Source organism: Callospermophilus lateralis, chromosome 15, assembly GCF_048772815.1.
Source record: "Callospermophilus lateralis isolate mCalLat2 chromosome 15, mCalLat2.hap1, whole genome shotgun sequence".
NCBI lineage: Eukaryota > Metazoa > Chordata > Mammalia > Rodentia > Sciuridae > Callospermophilus > Callospermophilus lateralis.
In genome coordinates this window covers 33,193,103-33,211,893 of record NC_135319.1, presented here as the reverse complement: position 1 = coordinate 33,211,893, position 18,791 = coordinate 33,193,103, and positions in this window count along the sequence as shown.

Here is an 18,791-nt window from a genome sequence, read left to right as displayed (position 1 = left end):
GTTGTGAATTCTTTTAGCTTTTGTGTGTGTGTGTGTGTGTGTGTGTAGAAGGTTCTTATTTAATCATCTATTCTGAAGCTTAATCTTTCTGTGTATAGTATTCTTGATTGGTGTTTATTTTCTTTCAGGGTTTGGTATATATTATCTCAAGACCTCCTTCCTAGCTTTGAGGGTCTGGGTTGAGAAATTAGCTGCATTCTAGATTGGTTTCCCTCTAAATGTGACCTGTTGTTTTTCTCTAGCAGTCTTTCAAATTGTATTCTTATTCTATATGTTGGACATTTTTGTAATTATGTGCTTTTGTGTAGGCCCTTTGTAATTTTCAATATTTGGGGTTCTGTAAGCCTCTTGTCTTTGATTTTCCATTTCATTCTTTAGGTTTGGGATTTAAAAAATTTTTTTTAACTGTGGATAGACACAGTATCTTATTTTTATATATTTATTTTTATAGGGTGCTGAGGATTGAATCCAATACTTCACATGTGCGAGGCAAAGCACTCTACCACTGAGCTATAACCCCAGCCCTGTGATATTTTTTGATATTATTTTATTAAAAAGGTTGTGAATTCCTTTGGTTTGTATCACTGAGCCTTCATCTATCCTGATAAATATTATATTTGGTCTTTTTATGTTATGTTTCTTAAAAATTCTGTTCATATTTACTTAACATCTTTTATCCATGGTGAACTTTATTTTTCAGATTTTATATTTTGTATTTATTGCCTGAAGTGGTCTAGTTTGCTGGTGATGCTTTTCACTGAGTTTTTAATTTGGCTTATTGAATCCTTCCTTTTGAGAATATTAGATTTATTCTTCTTCAGGATTTTTATCTCCTTATTGAAGTGATCTTTCACTTCCTGTATTTTTCTCTCCTTACATCATCTTTTACCTCACAGATCAGTTTAACTATGAACTTTCTAAATTCCTTCTCTAACATTTCATTGAATTCTGGTAATGAGGCTTTTTAATTTCATTTTGATGGTTTGTCTCTTGATGTTTTATGTTGTTTGTAATGTCTATCCATTTATCATAAAGATTCTATGAATTTATAGTGTTCCTGAAGATTTCTAGGACCTCATGTTTTACGAGGAGAAAAATAATAACAGTGAATGGAGTCAATATTCAGCATTAAACTAAATACTTTGTTCCTTATTTTGGCATCCACAATGTTAATTGGTACTACAAACAGAAATTGTATGCTAGGAAATTGCAAACAGTATAGATATTATATTTATATAAGGATTTGTTATTACAAAAATGTGATGAAGGTGAATCCAGAGGAGACATAAGATGTAGTAATTGAGAGGGAGGATGAAAGAATGGTAGTAAAGAGTTAAAGGAAGAATTAAAGAGAATAATAGAATTTGTTAAAGAAAAGAAAGTAGGAGAAATAAAATATGTCAACAACACAAAACCAATATAATACAAGACCAGGATATACTAATCAAAAACCCTAGTCCTCAAAAGACAGAGTCATGAAAATAACTACCTTCAAGAAATACTATATATATATATATATATATATATATATATATATATATATATATATATATATTTTGGCACAGAGAAGTTTTTTTTTTTTAAAGGTACTTGGACAGAATAAGGAAAAAAAGGTACTTGATGGAAGATTAGAATTATTTCTGTTGAAATAATAAAAAAATCATAAATTTGCTATAATATTATATGTTGGTTGTCCATTCCCAATTGTCTTTCATTTTTTTCTTGAGGTATGTATTTCATGAAAGAGTAGTAGTTGGGAGCTGTCAATTCCTTTTTCTTTTTGTGGAGCTAGTCATGTTGCCCATTCTCAGCTGATCTTCTCAGCAGTATGAAGTGGGGTAGGTGAGAGGGTATTAAACAATTCCCTCCACTCACTTTAAGGGGTTACTGTACAGTTCTATGAAAGGGGTTCCCAGAGGCAGAGCTCCTAGAGGCGGGGTTTGGATCTAGCTAAACTCCTGGTACTTTGTGGAATGATGTTTGGTGAAGCTTTTAAACAAATGCACTTCAAGAGCCTGGCTGCTTCTTATCCACACTGGGCATCTGTATTGCTTAAATCTCCCCAGGGTTTCATTTGAGAGGTGGAAGAGCTAGTCCTTACCCCCTTCCCCTCCCATAGCTGCTGTATCTTAGACATATGTACTTAGTCCCAAAGTGCACATTCACTTCCCCTCCTTCCACCTACCCCCTGCCCCCCAGCCTGACCAAATCCCCAGTCATTCCCAGCTGGTCTTGCAAACCATGAGACTCAAAGAATGAGAGACTCCCAGGATCTCTCAGGTCTGAGTATCTTAAACTCCCTCGATGCAGTACTTTCATGCCTGAATTTCATCTGGGACATGTGATGGGTCTCTGATAGGTCAGGTTTTCAGACTCAGCTGGAATCACACAGATGTGGATGCCTGGGTCTGTACTCACACCTGCTGACTGCCATAGCACAGTGGGAATAGATGGTAGCTGTCCCTGCTCTCCACAGGTTACTGGGAGACATCAGCTTCCATTTCAGATGAAAACAAAGTGCAGCTCACCCCCTGGTTCAGCTGGTCAATGTCCCTAATTATCGTCATCTCTGCTTCAAGACATGACTTGCTGCCACCTGAAATGCAGGCTCTCTGAGTCTGTCTCTCTTGGACCTGCCCACAGTGGATCCACATTGGCAGCTGCTGGTGCTGGTCATGGATTTGCCTGTCTGTCTGTCTGTCTGTTTATTTATTTATTTAATTCTATCCAACTTCTCTGAGTTACTAGGTCATTCTGAGAATCCAGTGTTAAATTCCTGTAGGATTTTTTTTTGCTTTTTCTTTCTTTCTTTTCTATCTTTCTCTTTCTTTCTTTGTTTCTTTCTTTTAACTGACCTCAAAGAGAAGCTGTTGTCTGCTTTCCTGTTCCCCCACCACAGAGCAGTTTGGAAAGTCATCTTCTCTACTCCATCATCTTGACCCCAAACACTTTCTACAGTTTTCTATAGCAGCATAATTCACAATAGCCAAATTATGGAAGCAATCTAGATGTCCATCAGTGAATGGATAAAGAAAATGTAATATATATATCAAATATATATATTATATATATTTGTAATATATATGATTTTTATTCTGCCATAAAGAAAAATAAATGTATGTCATTTTCAGAAGATGGATGAAACTTAAACCATTGTGCTATGTCTATATGACTAGTTATATGTCTTGGAATGAAATATTTAATACAATCTAAGTCTCAGTTTCAACCATCAAAAAATTGAGATTGTTTTTAATGTAGCTCAAAATTTTCCACACCTGAAGTATGTTAGAAAATATATACACTTTTAAATTGTTAAAAAAAATCAAAAGTCAAGCGTTATATATTTTCTCCAATATGTGGAATCTAGAGAGAAAAAAAGAAAGTGTGAGGATCTGACAAAAATTGTAAGGAAATCAGTAAAATAGAGAAAAGTTATCAGGGAGAGGGATGAGTGGAGGGAAAGGGAAAATACCTATAGATTATATTGTCCAAATTATATTGTTTTATTGTGTTCATGTAAAAATATATAACAACAAATGCTACCAGTATGCAGAACTATAATGCACCAGTAAAAAATATGGTTTAAATAAAAAATATTGTCCAAGGCACGCATTCTTTCTATCAAGTTAGATAAAATGAGCATATCAAGCCTATATTTTAACTAAAATGAAGAAATTTAACATCATTCTCAAATCTCTGCTTTTGTTTTGGGTATATCCAGTATAGTTAAATGTTGGAGATTTGACTCTGTATTTTATTTAACTGTGAGTAATTTCAGTATTTAGGAAGAATCTTTCTGTGATCCAAATGTCTTCTGAATTTCCCTGCATATAATCTTATCAGCTCTATGGTAATCTCCTGGGATTATCTATGTTATATGATATATATTATAGTGTATATTACTTTGAATAACATTCTATATAATATGCTCTGTGGTATATATTTTTGTCAAAAAAGCAAAGGCATGTAACACGCTATGTATTGTGATTTATATGTAGTCTGTGCCTTTGTTCTTCTACAATAAACTTTTAGCTATTTGGCTACTTAAAATATATTATTTGAAGGCAACTCATTTGTGTGTTTCATGCCTCCACACAGGTTCCAAGGCTCTGTTAGGGCATTTTAAGTCTTATTTTATAACAACCATCTACTTTATGCCTTGAAGGTAACCCTTGCTATTTTGTCAATGCAGCTTATTTAAAAACTGACATTTTTTCCCCTTTCTCTTCTCCTCTTCCCACTTCCTAACTATGGGGGAAGTAAGATTAATCTTCGTGTCCAAGGTCAAGTTACCTGTTTTTCAACTCATAGACCACAGGAATGAAGGAATCCAGACTTCAGTACTGGCACCAGAAGATCTAAAGGATGGCTGTCACTCAAGACTACAAGTGAAGTAGGACTCCAGACAGAGCACAGCTGCAGTGCAACCTTTGAATCAGCTCTTTAAAATGACTCTGTTTCCCCAGTAGGATTCCAGACTTTGGGACACAAGTCCAGTGCATTTCCCCTTGGCTGGAAAAGCAATAAAACTTTCCCCCCCTTTCTCAAAACCCTGTCTTCATTATTGGATCAACACTGGGGCAAGGCCCAAACTTTCAGTATCAAATTTGTTGACAGAGATGGGATGTAAAAGCGACCCTGCTCCAGCTTTCTGGGGTAGCTATGGCACTCTGAAGAACACCCCCTTTCCATGCTGAACTCACAATGTGCTGGTAAGCATGTTGATAGTTGATCACACAGGATTAGGAGATGTGGCAAGTTGGCCTCAGATAGAGCCAGAGAAGCTATTTGTATTTGTCAAAAGAGCAAAGGCATGTAATCCACTATGCATTTATATTGTATAAATAAACGGAGGGACTCAGAAACCATCCCAGCAGATGCTGAGGCTTCTTTTGTTTTGGGAAATGTCTACCTTCTCTCCCTACATGGTCTATTTTGCTTCACAAATTGGTCTATTTTGGGAAAAAAGGAAACTGAATCAGTAGAGTTGCGACACCTTGGCCATCTGGTAAGCTCCCCAGTGTGCAAGCTGAGACCATTGATTTCATACATCTGGTCCCCCTTTTTGGTAACCTCTGGTTTCCCTTCATGAAAACATCTTATCTTACTTTGTGGGGACATCTGTGATGCCATTGGTGTGCGAGTCACAGTTAAGTGGGAGTAGAAAACCAAGAAAAAATTTTCACCTATCTGGTTTGTTTTAAAGGTTTTTATCTGTCATCCATGGTTTGGGGAATCTCATCTGGTTGTCTGTCTCTGTGTTTTGTTTGCATCTGTTACTGTCCCTTTAAGAAATGATAAAAGGTGCATTGATCCCATCAATAGTCTCTTGGGAAAGATCTTGGCTAAAAGAGCTACATATAGGTATAAGTCTATGATGGAGAAAAAGATGATCTTTTACTGTAACACAATCTGACCAATGCATGATATTCTGAATTATTATGCAATCTTGCATTTGGAGTTGGTCTCTCAGAGGTCAGGTAAGTGGAAGAAATTCTGAGTAGACATTTATTTCATGATAAGTAGTATAGTATAGGGTTGAGTATACATTTATTCTGAGTATACATTTGTTTCATGATAAGGAGTCTGAACAGCCAGAAACTGTTTTGATGGTGCAAAAAGACTCTCCCTCTGGCTTATAAGAACAGCAGGACACCAGAAGAAAAAAGCTAAAAAACAGGATTTAAGTCCTTTCAAGCCAGTGCTGGCAGGACACACACTAATTCTTGTCCAGCTCCAAGCAGCTGCGTATCATCCTGCTGTGGGTCAGGACACCAACCTTGGGATGAAAGAAAAAAATTCCAGAAGAGCTTTCTGGCCTATAGAGAAGTGAATGATGAGGACTTGGATTATTCCCTGCCTTCCAGCCTCCTTTGCCCATGGTTGTGGAGGGGGGTGGGTTGTTGGTTACTGTCCCTTGCTGGGACACAGTGCATCAGTATGGCTAGATTATGACCTGGAGAAAGGAATGGTCATCCCCTCTAAGATCCCATAGGACATCCAATTTGGCAAAGGGACACCCATTGCTGGGGCAGAGCAAGTCTTTCTATCACAGCATCCAATCCACATAAATGCTTAGAAGGACTAGCCAGATAAACAAATGCATATGGCAAAAATAATAATAAACCCAGAAATGGCTTGAAAATGAGTGAAAGGAAAAAAATCCCCATGACCTCTTGAGCTCTGGACAAAAGTAGTGGTATAAAAAATTAAGCCAAGCAGGGTCCTAAGTTCTGGCAAAAACAAAACAAAATCAAAAAACAAAAACCAAAGCCTGTCTGAGCTCTGTTGCAGCTATATCACAAGCAGCAGGGGCCATGCCCATGTGGAGGTAAAGAGGAACTGCCTGTCTGGCCTCAGCACCCAGGCCCTGACTGCAATTTAAGGCCAGGATTGCTGGGGAGAGGCAGGCATTCTCCCCCACCTTGTGTGTTCTGGAACTCTGAGCTTCTTCCTGCCAGTGGACACTTCTGCCTGCTGCTTACAGAAATGATCAAGGACAGGCCCTCCTGGAGTCCTGCTCCTTGGCCCAGCTGGTTTCTACAGAGAGAGAGAGGTCCTCAAAATATCTGTACACAATGTGACCTGCATTTGATGGAGTGCCATGGATATAAGATAAAGCTTTAGTTGTTGGAGGGGGAAAATTGACATAAACCCTCATAGCTAGTTGTTATTTCCTTTAAGATAAATAATACAAGGGAGGAACAGAAAGTAAAGCCGTCTCATGTTTGGTTGGCAGCCCCTGCAAAACGATCTTCAAGGAAGCCTAATGTGTGAGAGGGGCCTGCCTCCCTAGAAAATTAATATGACTGCTATAAGAACAAGAGTATTGGGGTACAATTGATGGTGGGGAACTCAATTAAAGTCGATGGTATGTGATAATGATAACTGTGACAATTAAGACTCAACCATAAACCATGGTCCAACCTTGAATGCAATCTGGGAAAACAAACATTAAAGTATAGTTTGGTTTTTTGGGGGCGGGGGAGGGATCCTGGGGATTGAATCCAGGGGTGCTTAACCACTGAGCCACATCCCCAATATTTTTAAATAAATTTTTTGAGACAGGGTCTTCCTAAGTTGCTTAGGGTCTCACTAAGTTGCTGAGGTTGGCTTTGAAACTGTTATCCTCCTGCCTCAGCCTCCCAAATTGCTGGGATTACAGGCATATGCCACCATATCTGGCTGGGTTATTTTGTTTTTCGGTGTTAAGTTTTTTGAGTTATTTATATATCCTGGAAGCTAAAGCTTTATCTGATGTGCAGTTGGGAATTTCTCCAATTATGTAGGTTCTCTCTTCAAGTTCTTCCTTTGCTGTGAAGAAGGTTTGATATCATCCCACTTATTGATTCTAGATTTCACTTCCTGTGCTTTAGGAGTATTGTTGAGGAATTCAGTTCCTAATCTGACACAATTGAGATTTGGGCCTAATTTTTCTTGTAGTAGGTGCTGGGGCTCTGGTATAATGCTGAGGTCCTTGGGATTTTGATTGGCATTGCATTAAACCTATAGAGAACTTTTGATAATATCGCCATTTTGATGATGTTAGTTCTGCCTATCCATGAACAGGGTATATTTTTCCATCTTCTAAGATCTTCTTCTATTTCTCTCTTTAGGGTTCTGTAGTTTTCATTATATAAGTCTTTCACCTCTTTTGTTAGGTTGATTCCCAAGTATCTTATTTTCTTTGAGGATATTGTGAATGGAGTGGTTGTCCTCATTTCCATTTCAGAAGATTTGTCACTGATATACAGGAATGCCTTTGATTTATGCATGTTGATTTTATATCCTGCCACTTTGCTGAATTCATTTATTAGCTCTAATAGTTTCTTTGTAGACCCTTTAGGGTCTGCTAGGTACAGAATCATGACATCTGCAAATAGTGATAATTTAAGTTCTTCTTTTCCTATTTTTATGCCTTTAATTTCTTTCATCTGTCTAATTACTCTGGCCAGTGTTTTGAGAACTATGTTGAACAGAAGTGGTGAGAGAGGGCATCCCTGTCTTGTTCCAGATTTTAGAGGGAATGCCTTCAGTTTTTCTCCATTCAGAATGATGCTAGCCTGAGGCTTAGCATAGATAGCTTTTACAATATTGAGGTATGTTCCTGTTATCCCTAGTTTTTCTAGAGTTGTGAACATAAAGGGATGCTGTACTTTGTCAAATGCTTTTTCTGCATCTATCGAGATGATCATATGGTTCTTATCTTTAAGTCTATTGATGTGGTGAATAACATTTATTGATTTCCGTATATTGAATCATCTTTGCATCCCAGGGATGAATCCTACTTGATCACGGTGCACAATTTTTTTGGTATGTTTTTGTATCCGATTCGCCAGAATTTTATTGAGGATTTTTGCATCTGTGTTCATTAGAGATATTGGTCTGTAGTTTTCTTTCTTTGAAGTGTCTTTGTCTGGTTTAGGAATCAGGGTGATGTTGGCCTCGTAGAATGAATTTGGAAGTTCTCCCTCTTTTTCTATTTCCTAAAATAGCTTGAAAAGTATTGGTATTAATTCTTCTTTAAAGGTTTTGTAAAAATCTGCTGTATATTCATCCAGTCCTGGGCTTTTCTTAGTTGGTAGTCTTTTGATGGCTTCTTCTATTTCCTCAATTGATATTGGTCTGTTTAGGTTGTCTATATCCTCCTGACTCAATCTGGGCAGATCATATGACTTACAAAATTTATCAATGCCTTCACTATCTTCTATTTTATTGGAGTATAAAGATTCAAAATAATTTCTAATTATCTTCTGTATTTCTGAAGTGTCTGTTGTGATATTGCCTTTTTCATCCTATATGCTAGTAATTTGAGTTCTCTCTCTTCTTCTCTTCATTAGCATGGCTAAGGGTCTGTCGATATTATTTATTTTTTCAAAGAACCAACTTTTACTTTTGTCAATTTTTTCAATTGTTTCTTTTGTTTCGATTTCTTTAATTTCAGCTCTGATTTTAATTATTTCTTGCCTTCTACTTCTTTTGCTGTTGTTTTGCTCTTCTTTTTCTAGGAGTTTGAGATGAAGTGTGAGATCATTTATTTGTTGTTTTTTTCTTTTTTTAAGGAATGAACTCCAAGCAGTGAGTTTTCCTCTTAGAACTGCTTTCATTGTGTCCCATAGATTCCAATATGCTGTGTCTGTGTTTTCATTTATCTCTAAGAATTTTTTAATTTCCTCCTTGATGTCTTCTATAACCCATTGATCATTCAGTAACCTATTGTTCATTCTCCAAGTGATGCATGATTTTTCCTTACTTCTTTTATAGTTGATTTCCAGTTTCATTCCATTATGATCAGATAAGATGCATGGTATTATCTCTACTCCTTTATATTGTCTAAGAGTTGCCCTGTGACATAATATATGATCTATTTTTGAGAAGGATCTATGTGCTGCTGAGAACAAAGTGTAACTGCTTGATGTTGGCTGGTATATTCTATATATGTCAATTAAGTCTAGGTTATTAATTGTATTATTGAGTTCTATAGTTTCTTTATTCAACTTTGTTTGGAAGATCTGTCCAGTGGTGAGAGAGGTGTGTTGAAGTCTCCCATGATTATTGTATGGTGGTCTATTAGACTCTTGAACTTGAGAAGAGTTTGTTTGATGAACATAGCTGCACCATTGTTTGGGGCATATATATTTATGATTGTTATGTCTTGTTGGTGTATGGTTCCCTTGAGCAGTATGTAGTGTCCCTCTTTATCCCTTGTGATTAACTTTGGCTTGAAATCTATTTTATTTGATATGAGTATGGACACTCCTGCTTGTTTCCGAAGTCCATATGAGTGATATGATTTTTCCCAACCTTTCACCTTCAGTCTATGTATGTCTTTTCCTATCAAATGTGTCTCCTGTAGGCAGCATATTGTTGGATATATTTTTTTTTTTTTGATCCATTCTGCTAGCCTGTGTCTCTTAATTGGTGAGTTTAAGCCATTAACATTTAGGGTTATTATTGAAATATGGATTGTTCTTCCAGCCATATTTGTTTATTTATGTTACTTAACATGGTTTGTTTTTCCTCTTTGATTATTTTTCCCCTTTACTGTACTACCTCCCACTGTTGGTTTCCATTGTTATTTTCCATTTCCTCTTCCTGTAATGTTTTGCCGAGGATGTTTTGAAGAGATGGTTTTCTAGCTGTGTATTCTTTTTACTTTTGTTTATCGTGGAAGGTTTTAATTTCATCTTCCATCCTGAAGCTTAATTTCGCTGGATACACAATTCTTGGTTGGAACCCATTTTCTTTTATCATTTGAAATATGTTGTTCCGGGATCTTCTAGCTTTCAGACTCTGTGTTGGAAGATCAGCTGTTATCCTGATTGGTTTACCCCTGAATGTAATCTGCTTCCTTTCTCTTGTAGCTTTTAAAATTCTCTCCTTATTCTGTATGTTGGGCATCTTCATTATAATGTGTCTAGGTGTGGATCTCTTATGATTTTGCACATTTGGCGTCCTGTAGTCTTCTAGAATTTGGGATTCTGTCTCATTCTTCAAGTCTGGGAAGTTTTCTTGTATTATTTCGTTGAACAGATTGCTCATTCCTTTGGTTTGGACCTCTATACCTTCCTGTATCCCAATGACTCTTAAGTTTGGTCTCTTTATGTTATCCCATATTTCTTGGATGTTCTGCTCATGGTTTCTTAACAGTCTCACTGAGCTGTCTATGTTCTTTTCAAGTTGAAATACTTTGTTTTCATTGTCTGATGTTCTATCTTCTAAGTGTTCTACTCTGCTGGTAGTATTCTCCTTTGAGTTTTTAAGTTGGTTTATTGCTTCCTGCATTTCTAGGATTTCTATTTGTTTTTTATAGCCTCTATCTCCCTGTATAGTTGATCTTTTGCTTCTTGGATTTGTTTATGTAATTCATTGTTGAAGTGATCTTTCATTGTCTGATTTTGCTGTCTAATGTCTTCCTTGAGACTCCAGATCATCTGAAGCATGTATATCCTGAATTCTTTATCTGACATTCCATCTGCTGCAGATATTACCTCTTCTAAAGTTGAGTTGACCTGCATTGCTTGTGGTCCTTTCTTTCCTTGTCTTTCCATACTGCTCGAGTTTCTTTCTGCTTGGTGAAACTGTTGTGTTATTGAATTTTCCCCCTATATATTTATATTGCTCTTGTATAGTTGCAAAGTCTCCCTTTTGTGGAGAAAGACAATGTTAACAGTTCTCAATATCAATAGTATATCATCTAAGCACACGTTTTCCTTATTACTACATTTATAGCTAGACCTTATGTCTACAAATGTTGGTTATGATTATCGTTTACAAATATAGTGATTAGTTTCATGAAAGGCATACCATTTCTGGTAGCTTGAAGAAAACTGGATTTCAGGTGTAGGATGTTATGTTTATGGGGAAAGAAGTGAGGGTATGGGGTTAATCTAACTTAGTAACTTTGGAGAGCTCTAACTAATAGATGGGTAATTTATGGAAGAATGTATAGATACAAATTCCTATCTGTATTTATAAGATTACCCTACTTATGAATAGTAAAATTTAGGGGGTTGCAAGTGGGATAGAGGGAGTAAGAGGGAGGAAAACAGATAACAATGGAGAGAATAAAGAGAGTGGGAAAAAGAAAATACGAGAAAAAAAGAAAAGGAATAAAAAGGGGGAAGGGAGGTGGGGCATATGCAATTCCTCTATAGCATATTATTGTGGTGATTCAGTTGTTAAAGACCTTTTTCGTGTACAATTTTTGGTTTCACATATGTTGAGGTTGCGAAGCCCCGAGGGGGAAGGGTAGAGGAGACTGGGTGAATGGCTGAAAAGAGAAACAGAAGAGAGAAAAAAAAGAAAAAAAAATGTCTCTTAGAACTCTGTTTTCATTTCTTCCAGTTGGTGGTGTTGTCTATTCCTAGCTGAGTCTCTGGGTTCAGGATGGTGTTGGTAGTCAGTGTGAGAGGACTTGAGCTTCCACCTGTGGCCTCTGTACTCTTATTCTCTGAGATGTAAACCAGGTGCCTGATCCGCTGCAGAACTGCACTGGTAGCCACGCCAGCCAACCGGTTGGTGGATTTTAAGGGTTGGTGGGATTTTCCAAGATGAGTTCCATCAGTTTTTCTCATAAGGTGTTTGATGAGGTGGGGGTATTGGGGAAACCTTATGTTTGTCAAGAGCTCAGTCAGGTGACCTCACGGGCAGGCAGCAGGGCCCCTCCTCCAGTTGGAGTGGTCTGTCTACCTCACCAGCGGGAGGCTGGGCTCCTCCAACTGGGGAGGTCTGTCTACCGCTCAGGCGAGTCGCTGGGCCTGTTCTCCAGGTCGCAGGTCTGCCTACCATGCAGACGCAGGCGGCGGCTGGGCCCCTCCTCCAATTGGAGTGCTCTGTCTATCACGCCGGTGGGGCGCTAGGTCATGCGGTCTGCCTACCTTGCAGGCAGCGGCTGGGCCCCTCATCCAATAGGGGTGATCTGTCTACCGGGCTGGGGGGGACGGGGGGTGGGACCGCTGGGCCTGTTCTCCAGGTCTGCCTACCTTGCAGGTGTGGGTGGCGGCTGTGCTCCTCCTCCAATTGGGGTGATCTGTCTATCACGCCGGCAGGCCGCTGGGCCCCTTCTCTGGTTTGCGTGGTCTGCCTACCTTGTGGGTGGCAACTGGGTCCTTCCTCCAATTGGGGTGATATGTCTACCACGCCTGCGGGCCTCTGGGCCTGTTCTGCCCGTGGGTCGCAGGTCTGCCTACCTTGCAGGCGCGGGCGGAGGCTCTCTAAGTTCTTTTTCAATTTCTTTCTTTAGTATTCTGTTTCTTTCCTTCTTTCTTTTTTTGGTACTGGGGATTGAACCCAGGGCATCTAACCACTGAGCCACATCTGTAGCCCCCTTTTTTTGGTATTTTATTTAGGTATTTATTTAGGTTTTAGTTAAGCTGCTTAGGGCCTCACTAAATTGCTGAGGCAGGCTTTGAACTCACCATCCTCCTGCCTCAGCCCACTAATATGCTGGGATTACAGGGATGCACTACTTTGCCAGCTGTAGTTTTCATTGTAAGGGTCTTCCACCTATTTTGTTAGATTTATTTTCAAATAGATTTTTTTGGGGGGGGCTCTTTTGAATAGGATAGTTTTTCTAATTTTTCTTTTAGCTGACTCATCATTGGTGTATGGTCATGCAATTGATTTATGGGTGTTAGTTTATATTCTATTGCTTGAATTCATTTGTGAGTTCTAGAATTTTCCTGGTGTAGTTTTTTTGGGTCTTCTAAATGTAGAATCATGTCATTGGCAAATAGGGATAGTTTTCTTTTTTTCTTTACTTTTATTTTTTCATTCATATCCCTTTAATTTCTTTCTTCTGTCCAATTACTCTGGCTAGAATTTCAAGAACTATGTTGCATAGAAGTAGTGAAAGAAGGCATCCCTGCCTTGTTCAAGTTTTTAGAGGGAATGCTTTCAATTTTTCTTCATTTAGAATGATGTTGTCCTTGGGTTTAACATATATAGTATTAAATATTTTTTGCTATGACATCTACAGTGTTAATTGTCACAATAAACAGAAATGATACGATCAGTTTTTGCCTACAATAAAAATACTAAGTTTGCAAAAGGGTTTACAATTTCAAATGGTGAACAGGGGGAGAACAGAAGTGATTTAGGATGTGATGATTATGAGGAAGAAGGAGAGAAAATAAAAGTAAAAAATTAAAGGAAGAGTGAAAGAGAAAACAACAGAGATTCACTGTTAGCAGAACGAAAGAAGGAAACAGAATCAAGATAGATAAGTGAGAGAGAAAAAATAAAAATAAAAGAATACAAACAAAACCAAAATATACTAAGCAAACATCATAGCCTTCAAAATACTGATTCATGCAAAATAACTGGCTTCAAAAATGGTGGAAATGAGAAAAATACAAATATAAATATGTATAGATAAATATCCATGAACCATTATCTTCACAATTGAACAGAGAAAAGAAAAGAGAGGGGAAAGAAACTCAAAAAAAAAAAAAGTTAAAGAATTGTTCCACTGGAGTTTAAAAGATCCTCATGGTCAGGTCATGTGGAGTGTGATGTTTGTTCCACCCTCAGGGTGGGGTTGTTGGAATGAGGGAGGTTATCCTGGAGGCAGAACTTCTGGAGGTGGGGTTTAGGTTTACGTATACTCCAGGTTCACTGTTGAATTGCAATGGCCCTGGAGATTTTAAATCAACAAGCCTCCAGGGCCCAGCAGTTGCCAGTCATTGCTGGAAGACTGTACCCTAGAGATCTCTCCTGGATTCTACTTATGTGGTAGAGGACCCAATTCTTAGTCCACCACATCACCTGTGGACTCCACAATTTTTTCTCTCAGAGTTCAGTTTCCAAACACAATCTCTCCCACTCCCACACTTACCAGTTCCCAGCCAGGCCCAGATCTCCTAGCCAGTCCCTTCAAGCAGCTGGATTAGAGGGAGAGAGGGAGAGCAGGGTGGGTTTCCATGTAGTCCCCTGTTTAAACCTCTCTCCATGTTTAATTTTCTCCTGCTCACTTAGGCACACTCTATGTCATGCAGTGTGGGTTTGCCAGGCCTGTACTTTGGGCCAAACTCATGTTTTTCCAGGAATTGCCTCCCTCACTGCCAGCCCCTGCATTGTAGCTGCAAAATGGAGCCTTCCTCTGTCCTCCACATGCATCCAGGAGAAAAGGATTTTCTTTCCTGCACAAGGATATTGTTTAGCATGACTTTCAGTTTAGTTAAGCAATGTCTTTGATCTCTAAGCTCTTCTTACCCAGACATGCCTCAGGCCTCCTAAAAATGTGGGTTCCTTTATTTCTCGTGTCCCTCCACTTTGCTCAGAGTGCCTCTGGCCTCAGCAGTGGCTGTGGTGCTGGGGATTTCTTTCTTATTTTATTATATCCAATCTCCTGAGTCCCCAATCTACTTTAAATGTCCAGTATTAAAATTCAATAAAGTCCCCCTCTCCCTTTATTGGTTTTCCCACCTTGCTGAGAAGCTATCTGACTGCTTTCTTGGTTTCACACCATGGAGCAGTCAGGAAAGAGACCTTCTTTATTCTGCCATCTTGAAAAAAAAAATGGAGTTTTCATATCTTGGATAGCACCACCAAGCAGAGACAGAATCCCCAGGGGCTCATTTCCCCCCTTGAAGTGCTGATCTGCTGTGGATAAAACACCTACATGAGAGTGCTCATGAAGGAGGCATGCCTTGGTAAATTTAATCTAGTCCCACTTACAAGAGCCAACAGACTATGCAACAAGTGATTCCAAGCTGTTTCTTATGCAACCAAAACAATCCAAAGACTAAAAGACAACTGAGTCCAAAAGGGACAGGAAATGAAAAATGCAGTCTTTATATGGATGACAAATAGATTTTATCCAAACACCCTGTACCATGGAAAACTTTAGATATTTGTTTGTACTGATAGATACTTCTGTGTGGATCAAGACTTATCCTACCAGGATAGAAAACGTTTTAGAAATAACTAGAGTCCTCTTGAAGAAATGGATCCCACAATATGGACTCCCCTCCTTCCTCGTCAGTGGACCATCTTGGATACAATGGACCATCTTTCATTGCAGATATGACCCACCAAGTGAGTAAAACACGGGATATCCAATGGAAGTTACGTACATCCTGGAGACCCCGATCTACAGAAAAACAGGAAAAAAAAAGTTATACCTTATTAAATATGGTGGTTAAATCATACCAAGAAACCCACCTGCAGTGGAATAAGGTGTTGCTGGTTGCTCTCCTCAATACAGATATCCCCAGGAGCAGGTGTAAATTGAATCCACAAAGAAAGAGTGTATTAGAGATAATTTCTGATATCCTCAGGGAAAGACAAAAATGTGGCTTTAGCAACAGAAGTTAGATTAAGGCAGTATGTACAACAATCAGTCAAATATTAACTGCTGTACATAAGTGTGCTTTTTCCAGGTCCCCTCTAAGATTTTAATCACCTCTCTATCTCCTCTGATAAAGGGCCAAAGCAAAAAGATGACAACATGTAAATTCTTTCCATTCTAGAACCTTTCCCAGTTTCAGTAAGAAGCAGCTTGGACATGCCATTGCCCATTTTTACATAGAAATGGAAGGTGGAGAATGACAGTGGGAAAAATGTAACAGGGGTCCACTTCCTGCTTTGAATATAAACAATGCAACTTTGCCAGTGCAGCTTATTTTTCAAATGACATTTTCCCCCTTTTCACTTCCCCGAACCACGGGGGAAGCAAGATGAACATTCCCATTCTAAGCTGGGTTACCTGTCCTTCAATGCATGAACCACAGGAATGACTTCAGGGTTGGCACTGGGAGATCTAAGAAAAGGCTATATTTCAAGACTGCAAATGAATTGTGATGCCTCGCAGGGCACAGCTGGAGTGTAGGCTTTGAACCACCTCTTTAAAAGCATTCTATTCCCCCTGACTGTTAGAATCACAGTGTCTGGGACAGGGTTTCTCTTGTGTTTCTTCCCTGCCAGCAAAGCAACAAAATTTCACTTTCCTTTTTCTCAAAACCTTGTTCTTATTGTAAGACTGAGATTTCAGTATCAGCTTTGGACATAAGACTGGAGAGCAGTCTTTGTCTTAAAAGGCAGCACAGGGCAGTGGTCAGGGTCTGACTGAAAAGGAATCAGATTTAGCCTGTGGTGTGGCACCCACCTGTAATGGATAACTACTAACGAGGCCGAAGCAGGAAGATCATCAGTTTGAGGCCAGGCTGGGAAACTTATTGAGACCCTGTTTTAAAAATAAAAATTTAAGGCCATGTGCAGTGGAACATGCCTCTAATCCCAGCAGTTTGGGAGGATGAGGCAGGAGAATTGTGAGTTCAAACCAGCTTCAGAACTTAGTGAGGTCCTAAGCAACTTAATGAGACCCTGTCTAAATAACAATATAAAAAGGGGCTGTGGTTGTGGCTCAGCGGTTGAGCACTCCTGGGTTCAATCCCTGGTAAATAATAGTAATAATAATAATAAATAAAATTAACAAAAGAGTTGAGGATATAGCTCAGGGGTGAGGCCCTTGCTCTGAGTTTAACTTCAATAATGTGAAAAAAGGAACCCAGTTATAAATCTGTTCCCTATGCTTAATATTTTAATTAGTTCTCTTTCTCACTCTTTTTTTTTTCTTGCCATATATCATTTATAATCAGACCCTTTGGCTTTCTTCTTGGCCCATTGTCCAGTGGATGTGATCATATGGCACACATCCTGCAATAATTAATGCACTTTTCTTAAATGCCTGCTTTATGTTCCTAAGAAAGATGGCAAAAGATCCCTGGCCTAAAAGAGCCTGGTCCAGGTTTGGGCATGTTAGTGGTCTGTGGCCAGTGATGAAGAAGCTCTGGGCAAAGCACTGTGGTCAGGGAAGGAGCCCCCTATCCAATGCAGCAGATTGGAAACTACATAGGTATTGATGCAGAAAAGAGGGCTCATGCAGTCTAGGGAGCTCCAGGTCCAGCCTTGAAACAGAGATGTGTGAGGAGAGAAAACTAGGAGAGGAGATAGGCAGAAAACATGGTGCCTAAAAACGTAGTTGTGAATACGTGAAATTGAATCTTTCCTTTTCATCATGGAGCATGGAGAGAGCTAGGGTGTGGCAGTGGCTTTATGATGATCTTGAGGGCATCAGCTTGTCCTTTAGAGTGAGTTTGTAGAAGGCAACATGTAGCTGTCCAGGGCCCATGCAGGCCACAGTACTAACAGTGCCCAGTCTCATTTCACTGGACAGCATCAAGTGATTTAGAGAGGCCAGAAAGACCCCAAGTTCCAGGGGCAATGCAGAGTGACACCCACTCAGTGTAATGCCTCTGCCATCTGTAACTGCAGTGAGGCACAGAGGCTAGGGCTTAGAATGATGGATGTGACCCTTGAGGCATGATTTTTGTTCAGTTTTTTAAGATGAATCAGAAGAATATTTAGTATATTTTAAGTTCTATCAGGAAGAAAAGAAAGTTTCAGTTTCCAGCTATTAGAAGAGTGGTTCTTCAGGTGTTAGAAATGGTTAATGATGGTGTTAAGTTTACTAGATGGCCTTTCTGCCTTATTGTCTAAAAGGTAACTGATTCAAAATGCAAACCAAATTGACATCATTGTGAGGTATCATGCAATTCTCATAATACTTATTTTAGTAGATATAGAAATTAACTAGTAAGTTTCAAAGATAATCTCTGTGTACTTGTTACTTATGCAGCAGTGAATTGAGTGTCTTGTGGCTCAAATTTAGATTTTTATACTTGACTGATTTTATTTTTAATTGTTGGGAAACAAGGTATTTATTGCAGATTCTGGAAGTGAGAAGAATCTGTTGTAATAGTTCTGATTTCCATGTGCCATTTCAAAAGCATTAGGAATAATTCTGCCCCATGAGAATTCACTTGTATTAAGGAGATAAAATTTAGTGACTACCATGCATGTCAAGAACTGTCTGTGGACTATATGTAGAACAAATCTGCATGGAAGTCATTGAACAGGAAAATCTGGTATTTGGGCAGTTTCAGTGGCAATTCTGCTCTTAAGATTGCCGATATCCATGTGAGTCCTATTCATCTCTGCCAGCACTGGAGATGGGGTGACCTTCTGTAGCCACACAGCCTCTCAGAGGTGGGTGTAACCTGCCAAGATGCAAATCAACTGTTGGCTGCAAGAAATCATGAAGCAAGACTCCACCCCTGAATCTTATCCTTGCCTTAGATGTATCCCCTTAAATAAACCACTGGAGACATTTTTTAATTGTTTAGCTCTAGCACCTGTGTGGGCTGGATCTATCAGGCACTCTGCATTTAAAACCTATTCTTTGACTCTGTCTTTTATTTCTTCACTAATTATTTCAGACACTATTT